The sequence below is a fragment of the Thalassophryne amazonica genome, chromosome 2 (genome assembly GCF_902500255.1).
Source record: "Thalassophryne amazonica chromosome 2, fThaAma1.1, whole genome shotgun sequence".
Classification (NCBI taxonomy): Eukaryota; Metazoa; Chordata; class Actinopteri; order Batrachoidiformes; family Batrachoididae; genus Thalassophryne; species Thalassophryne amazonica.
Genome location: NC_047104.1, coordinates 132609310 through 132618308, shown reverse-complemented (window position 1 = coordinate 132618308; position 8999 = coordinate 132609310). Strand labels below are relative to the sequence as shown.

Sequence of the window (8999 nt, the reverse complement as noted above, 5' to 3'; positions counted from 1 at the left end):
GCAGTCTTCTGCTGGGACTGGTTGGGGCTGAGGGAGAGAACCAGGAAAAAGACATGCTGTGGAGGGGAGCAGAGATCGATCACTAATGATTAAATGCAGAGTGGTGCATACAGAGCAAAAGGAGAAAGAAACAGTGCATCATGGGAACCCCCCAGCAGTCTACGTCTATAGCAGCATAACTAAGGGGTGGTTTAGGGTCACCTGATCCAGCCCTAACTATAAGCTTTAGCAAAAAGGAAAGTTTTAAGCCTAATCTTAAAAGTAGAGAGGGTGTCACTACTGTACTTAAGTACAGTAGTGAAGTATTTTTACTTCGTTACTATACAACACTGACCCCTGCACTGTGGAGGTTGATGGTGTTGTCACTTACTGATGTTTTTGGGGTTTTCTTCACAGCTCTCGCAGTATTTCTGTCATCAACTGCTGTTGTTTTCCTTGGCCGACCTGTTTGATGCCTTTTGTTCAATACAGCAGTAGTTTCTTTCTTTTTATGATATTCCAAATTGTTGTGCTGACTATGCACAATGTTTGTCCAATAGCTCTGATTGATTTTCCTTATTTTCACAACTTGCTTTTCTTGCATAGACAGCTCTCTGGTCTTCATGTTGGTCTATCCTCTTTAACTCTTTAAATTCAGTCTTTATAGGTTAAACCCAAGGCTAAAAACAAACATTATAAATGTTTTTTGTTACAGCAGTTACTTCAGTGGTGGTTTATTATCGGGCCGTCGTGGTGAAGAGAGAGCTGAGTAGGGGGGCAAAGCTCTCAATTTACCGATCGATCTACATTCCGACCCTCACCTATGGTCATGAGATTTGGCTCATGACGGAAAGAACAAGATTCCGAGTACAAGCGGCCGAGATGAGTTTCCTCCGCAGGGTGGCTGGGCGCTCCCTCAGAGATAGGGTGAAGAGCTCATTCACTCAGGAGGAGCTCGGAGTCGAACCGCTGCTCCTCCACATCGAAAAGAGCCAACTAAGGTGGCTCGGGCATCTTTTCTGGTTGCTCTCCGGATGCCTCACTGGAGAGGTGTTCCGGGCATGTCCCACTGGGAGGAGGCCCTGGGGAAGACCCAGGACACGCTGGAGGGACTACTTCTCTCGGCTGGCTTGGGAACGCTTCAGGGTTCCCCCAGAGGAGCTGGGGGAGATGTGTGTGGATCGGGAGGTCTGGGCGGCTTCGCTTGTGCTGCTGCCCCCGCGACCCGACTCCTGATAAAGTGTAACAAAATGGATGGATGTATGGATGGATGGTTTATTACAGTAGTGGTTGCAATAGCATTTGTGCCAGCGATTGTAATAAAAGTAGCAATAGTGGCAATTAGTAGCATAGCGGGTGTAAGGAAGCAATGAGAAATTCCAATTTCTGTTGTATGGTAAACATGAAAGCCAAAATATATATATGTAAAGGAAAGGGATAATATTGAGGTATTAAGAATGTGGGGGAGAGAGAGAGAGAGAGAGAGAGAGAGAGAGAGAGAGAGAGATCTGGATCCACATTTTGACTTTCTGTGTACTTCCAATTTTCCATAGATTTCACCATGTTTCATTATCCAATTTGTCATGGTTTTCTCACTCGTCATTATTCTGATAAACAGTTTACTTGAGCTGCTCTATCAGGAATGTTGGAGGAAAGAAACAAAAACTGGATGGAGTTTCAAGTTAATATGACCGCAACACCAAACACCAAAACAGAAATAACAAATATACATCAATTTCCTTGATAAATCGATATTCTTTGTGTGTGCATGTGTGTGTGTGTGTGTGTGTGTGTGTGTGTGTGTGTGTGTGTGTGTGTGTGTGTGTGTGTGTGTAAGTAAACAAAGTGAAATTATTGTACAAACTAGATGGAGCTCCACATCTGCAGATACACACACACACACACACACACACACACACACACACACATATATATATATATATATATATATATATATATATATATATATATATATATAGATCTCATCCAGCTTTTTCATGAGTGAATTTGTGAACCTGAATCAAGTAATCACAAATGTATCATTTGTAAATGATACAGAGGGGCAGAATTAAATGTTGTTTGTCACATTATGTGTTTGTATCTACAAGCAGACCATCACAGTGAGTAAGACGGTGTTTAAAAAAGATCATATTAATGGTAGCAATACAATAATAAACAATAAGTTAACATTAGGATTATCCAAATTCAGAGTGTGTGTGTGGGGGGAGGGGGTCATTTTGATCTATTTTCATTCAAGGGTTTACAGAGAAGCACTGTAAACACACAGGTTTTTAATAGTGCTGGGCTGAAAAGATCGATTTACTGATTTTAAATTGATCCTCATTTTAATTCCCACAGATCGATTCACACATCCAAAGATCGATTTTTTAAAAAAAATGTATATCTACAGTTGTATGAAAAGTTTTTGGCACCCCTGATGATTTCCATGGTTTTCCATTATAAATCATTGGTTGTTTGGATCAGCAGTTTCAGCTAAATATATCATATAGCAGACAAACAGTGATTTTTGAGAAGTGAAATGAACTTTATAGGATTTACAGAAAGTGTGCAATAATTCTTTAAACAAAATTAGGCAGGTGTATAAATTTGGGCACCCCAACAGAAAAATACATCAATATTTAGTAGATCCTCCTTTTGCAGCCTCTAAACGCTTCCTATAGCTTCCAATGAGAGTCTGGATTTTGGTTGAAGGTATTTTGGACCATTCTTCTTTACAAAACATCTCCAGTTCAGTCAGGTTTGTTGATTTCCGAGCATGGACAGCCCGCTTAAAATCACACCATAGATTTTCAATAATATTCAGTAGGGATGTGAATTGTACAACAACTCACGATTCAATTCGATTCCAATTCTTGGGGTGACGATTCGATTCAGAATCGATTTTCAATTCAAAGAGCTCTGAGAAATAGCTATATTACTTAAAAAATGTTTATGTTTAAGAAAATGCAGCTTTACAAGATTAATCAAGTGATTCTAAAGATGTAAATTTACTTATCTGGTTTGCTTGTTCAGAGTTGACTGGCAGTTTAGCGAAGCGCTGGTCAGTAGTCTGGGTGATGACATAACATGTGGGCTTGTGGATTTGAAGTGTTTCCGAAGTACTTAACTTTCATTTTGCAGATTTTGCACACTGCATAAGTCATGTCAAGGTCCTTCTTATGCAGCAAATAATAAAATCCAAAATGCGTCCAAACATTTGCCTTCAGCAAAGACGGTACTGGCTGAATTAGCTCTTCGTCACAAATGTTTGAAGCACGCCGGACCCCCCTGCCCCTCGTGGAGATGCTGTAGTACGGACGCCGTTGCCTGACAAACAGTACACGCAGCGAGTAAGCAAGGAAATGTTTAATAAAATGCTTTTTAAAAATCGATTCTTGGACATTTTGGATTGATTCAGAATCGTAATAAATAAGAATCGCGATTCAGACGTGAATCGATTTTTTCCGACACCCCTAATATTCAGGTCTGGGGACTGAGATGGCCATTCCAGAACATTGTACTTGTTCCTCTGCATGAATGCCTGAGTAGATTTTGAGCAGTGTTTTGGGTCGTTGTCTTGTTGAAAGATCCAGCCCTGATGCAACTTCAGCTTTGTCACTGATTCTTGAATATTGTTCTCAATAATCTGCTGATATTGACTGGAATCCATGTGACCCTCAACTTTAACAAGATTCCCAGTACCTGCACTGGCCACACAGCCCCACAGCATGATGGAACCACCTCCAAAATTTACTGTAGGTAGCGAGTGTTTTTCTTGGAATGCTGTGTTCTTTTTCAGCCATGCATACTGCCCCTTGTTATATACAAATAACTCAATTTTAGTTTCATCGGTCCACAGCACCTTATTCCAAAATGAAGCTGACTTGTCCAAATGTGCTTTAGCATACCTCAAGTGACTCTGTTTGTTGTGTGTACGCAGAAAAGTCTTCCTCTGCATTACAGCATCATACAGCATCTGTGCTGTATAGTGCTGTATAGCATGTGTGCTGTATAGTTGAACGATGCACAGAGACACTATCTGCAGCAAGATCATGTTGCAGGTCTTTGGAGCAGGTCTGTGGGTTGACTATGACTGTTCTCACTATCCTTTGCTTCAGCTTATCTGAGATTTTTCTTGGCCTTCCACTTCAGGCCTTAACTAGTACTGTGCCTGCGGTCTTCCATTTCCTCACTATGTTTCTCACAGTGGAAACTGACAGCCGAAATCTCTGAGATAGCTTTGTTTTATATCCTTTCCCTAGACCATGATGTTGAACAATCTTTGTTTTCAGGTCGTTTGAGAGTTGTTTAGAGGCTCCCATGTTGCCACTCATTAGAAGAGATGCAAAGAGGGGAAACATTTGCAAATGGCCACCTTAAATACCCTTTCTCATGATTGGATTCACGTGTGTAAGGAGGTCAAGGGTCAATGAGCTTACCAAATCAATTTTGTGTTACAATAATTAGTGCTAAATGTATTCAAATCAATAAAATGACAAGGGTTCCCAAATCTATGCATCTGCCTAATTTTGTTTAAATAATTATTGCACACTTTCTGTAAATACTAGAAACTTCATTTCACTTCACTGTTTAACTGAAATTTGTGATCCAGACAATCAATGATTTATAAAGGAAAATCACAAAAATTATCAGGAGTGCCCAAACTCTTGCATACAACTGTATTATATATATATATATATATATATATATATATATATATATATATATATATATATATATATATATATATATATATATATATATATATATATATACACACACACACACACATACAGGGTGGGCCAAAACTTGCCACTTTTTTAATTCGTACAATTTCCAAAATAACAAAGATTTCTTTTTCATTTTCAGGAATATCAATTCCTGAAAATGAAAAAGAAATTCAGAGAATCCCTCTCGCAATGTGTGGCAATGTCATCACAAACTTCAATGTGCGTGTTACAGCTGTAATCCAAAGAAGAGGAGTGTGGATTGGACATGTCATCAGTTATTGAGCTGTGTGGAAAACAAGAGACAAAGTGGGAAACCTTTGGTATCAAATGTTAATTTGATGCTTCTGTTACAATTTGTAAATAAAATTTTCGAATAAGTACTCATTTAAAAACAGATGAACTGCTCTGACACACTGAAGGTGAGGCAACGCCTATTGAAGAAGCCTCCGAGCTTCTGCCAGTGAGTGATTGGACCTGGTGCCCCCCTGATGGTTTATGTGGTAGACTGTAGATGTGTTATCCAACCGGACAAGAACATGTCTTCCTCTCAGGGCCGGGAGGAAATGCTTGAGAGCCAGTCGCACAGCGCGAAGCTCCAGCATGTTTATGTGTTGAAGTCTCTCCTGAGGACTCCAGACACCCCTCACCATCCTGTGATTACACACAGTCCCCCAACCTTTGAATGACGCATCTGTAACAACCACTTCTCGACAAGAAGAGATGGAGCCTAGAGTAACACACTTGCAGATGAAGTCTATGTTCCCCCAGGGTCTGAGGTGCAGAAGGCACTGACTGGAGAGTCGTACAAGCCTGTGGTGATGCATCTTTGAGTTGAGGCCTAGATTGTTGATCCAAATCTGTAGGGGACACAAGAACAGAAGTCCCAAAGGTACCACTAGCGACATTGCAGTCAGTTTGCCCATCAACCAGAGCACTAAACCAAAAGACAATGTCACAGCCCCTTGAACGTGTGAGATTTCCTAGCCTCAACAGCACGCTCCAAAGTTTGTTCGGCCGCAGGTCCAAATACTTGGCCTGGAAGAGCCGACAGTGAACGGAGTGTACCTCTGCAGGATTCGTATAGGGGGGACTGCGCAAGCCACACCTGATGTCTAGTAATGGTAAGGGTCTGCCAAGCTCTCTGGACATATAAGCAAAAGTTTGGAGTGAGGCATCACTAAGACTTTGAGTAGCATCATCAACCTCTGCCTCCCTCAAAGACTTTGAGAGGGCAAGGGCTAAATGGGACAGTGAGTTGCCTAGGTGACCAATGGGAGCAGCTATGTCATAGCTCTTGGTGAGGAGGTCATCAGTGACCCTACACTGAGGTAATGGGCAGTGGCCATCCGGCCGAGCAGCATCATCCGGAGCCACAACCAGGTTTTGCAATAATGCTGTCAACGGAGGACATATGGTTCAGACCATACTGAGCCGAATCACACAGAGCTAAGGGCTCTGCAGTCCTGCGATAGATGGGTCGATGATTTGGGGTCTGCCCAATATCGGTGGAGCTCCTCGATGTATCGTTGCGAAGCGGCAAGTTATCCAGGTGCTAAGCACCGCCCTCTGGCGGTCAGTAGGAATGAAATAGAATTGTACTCTTCATTAAAATCAGCTGTAACTTTGCAACATGCTTTAAAAATAAATCTACATTATAATGCTGGGATTTCAGCAGAAGCTAAATTTTGTCTGGTTTGTGAAATTTGAATGACCATATAACTTTAAGAATGCAAGAAAAAATAATATAGCAATTTATACATTAAAATTAAAAGAAAATAAGTAATTTGCCAAGATAGGCATATTAATTTTCAGATAGCTGCTATATTTCCACAGTTTTGTATCCAACTAAAATAAAACGGAGAACTGCTGTAAAAATGATTAAATTTACTGTTTTTTTTACTTTGTGGGTCAACTGTAGTTCAGGATATACATGTCGCTCTTCAATGAAATGAATGACCCCCTCGTGTTTATATACCAGTTTTGGCATCTGTATCCTAAACAAGTTTGAAAATATCGGCATATTGAATAGCAGCAAAAATCCAACATTGTGCATCCCCAGCACATGATTGTGGATTTTACAAAAGAAAATGTAAATCCATCCATCCATCCTTTTTCCATACCTGCTTACTCCAATTAAGGGTCACAGGGGGCTGGAGACTATCCTAGTAGTCGTAGGGCGCGAGGTGGGGTACACCCTGGACAGGATGCGACGTCTGTTGCAGAGCAAAACATGGAAATGGCATGGTGAATACATATTGTTGGATGAAGGAAGAGCATTATGTGGTGTATTTGAGTGGGGGGGAGGTACCCATAGGGCGACTATGTCCTTTGCAAGACTTGCAACCTGAAAGAGACTGGAGATTGTAAGAGATTGTAGGAGGGAAGAGCATAATAAACCAACTCACCATTATCAACACACATGCACGTGACGTGTCAAATATTCCAGTCACAGTTCATGATTATGCACTTTAGTAAATAAAGCCACATTACTTGAGTTTGTGTCTATGTGATCTATTTATATCCTGCTCTTAAAGTTAAAACAGCAGCTTTAAGCAGTGTTAAAGTAGCATGCCAGGTCCACATTGTTCCATGGCCAGTTGTCACAATGGTATGCATGGGCTGCAAAAATGGTAAACACAAATTTGCCCAGTAAACAAGTGCAAACAAGGCACCCCATATATTTGCGATCTGTTGTGTATGATCGTCGGGACCATGCTTGGTATGACATCTGGACAGCATAAGGAAGACAAAGAGGATTTGGTGGTGAAATGACAAATAGATGAGAGAAAACACAATCAGTATGCAGTAAATCTTGCAGAGTAAAATTTACTCCATTTGGTCCCACTTCATCTCGAGTAAAAATGATGCTTATTGGAGTTGATTAACTTGATTAGCATGAAGATCCAACTTGGTTTCGCTCTCAAAGCAAACACTGAATCTGTTGTGTTTTATCTCAGTCTGAATCAATACTGACGCTCACAGATCTTCAATTCTCTTCTAAGCCGAGCTTCCACTACTCTTTCGCATAACTTCATGCTGTGGCTGATCACATTTAAGCTTATGTAGTTACTACAAATCTGCTCATCACTTTTATTCTCAAAAATCAATACCAGTACACATCTACCAGTACACATTCCTCAGGAATCACTTTCCAAGATTTTATTAAAGAGTGGATAAAAAAACCTCAGCTGCCATCTCTCCTAAACATCTCCATGTCTCCATTGGTATGTCATCTGGCCCAACTGCCTTTCCACTCTTCATCCTCCTCATAGCTGTCCTCACTTTATCCTTACTAAATCGTCACACTTCCTGATTCACTCTCTGCTCATCATCCAACTTTCTCTCCCACTCATTTTTATATGTCTCCACTGATTAACATCAATTAACTCTCTGATGACTCCAATATGGCAAGCAATGGATATCTGGAATCTCTTTATGTTGTTTTTGATATATTTTAAGACAAAAAAGTTGTCTGTCCAGAATACTGATTTCATTAAAGGGACATGTAGTTCTTTCTTCAACTTTCTCTCAACATGAACTGCAAAAACAGCTGAATTGAATTCAAATCTTGGAATTATCTTCCTCAAGGATGCTACATTTGCTTTCCCAATGAGAAATGATGTGTTAAACACTGGACAGTCATAGGTAGGTTACAACACCATTGTCATGATGCGAGGTGGCGTGGCACAGAAGATGGTTGGACACAAATGCTGACTCACAGACAGAACGTAGGGTTAGTAGAAAAGGCTTTATCAAAAATACTAGCAAGGATTCAGTACACAGTGTATCAGTCAGCGAGACGGAGTTACAGACAGACGTAGTGCTAAGGCGTGGTCTGACAAAACAAGCAGGTTTCAGGTACACGGCATGGAGGAGTTCAAAGGCAAGACAGAGGCAAGGTCAAAAATGAGCAAAGTCAAAATACAGGCAAGCAATCAAACCTGGTCAAAACAAGGCTGTTTGCACTGTTAAAGACAATGGAGGCAGACGTGCCGGTACGGCTTCGGTCTGCGCATCTGATGACGGTGGAGGCGGACGTGCTGGTACGGCTTCAATCTCTGCAGCTGATGACGGTGGAGATGGCCGTACCGAAACATCTTCGGCGGGCGTTTCAGATGACTGAATCGGAGAGTGCATTGGAACTTCTGTAGGGGAACCAGAAGGTTCAGGTAGCTCTAATGGTGACCCCGGAAGTATGAGCAGCTCCACTTAAATCTGAAGTGTGCGCGCTGAGAGTGTGGGTGTCGCTGAGCACCGTGGTGATGTCAGCTTTCCCGATGGCCCTGCGAG

General features: G+C 41.3%; 1 long non-coding RNA gene across 1 annotated transcript; it reads left to right on the top strand.

Annotated features, from left to right (window-relative positions):
• The first annotated feature begins 332 nt into the window (after positions 1-332).
• LOC117503015 lies at positions 333-7284 on the top strand. The gene is made up of 3 exons (XR_004558456.1): positions 333-460; positions 5519-5521; positions 7274-7284. It is a non-coding gene; the product is annotated as an uncharacterized LOC117503015 (long non-coding RNA).
• The last annotated feature ends 1715 nt before the right edge of the window (positions 7285-8999 follow it).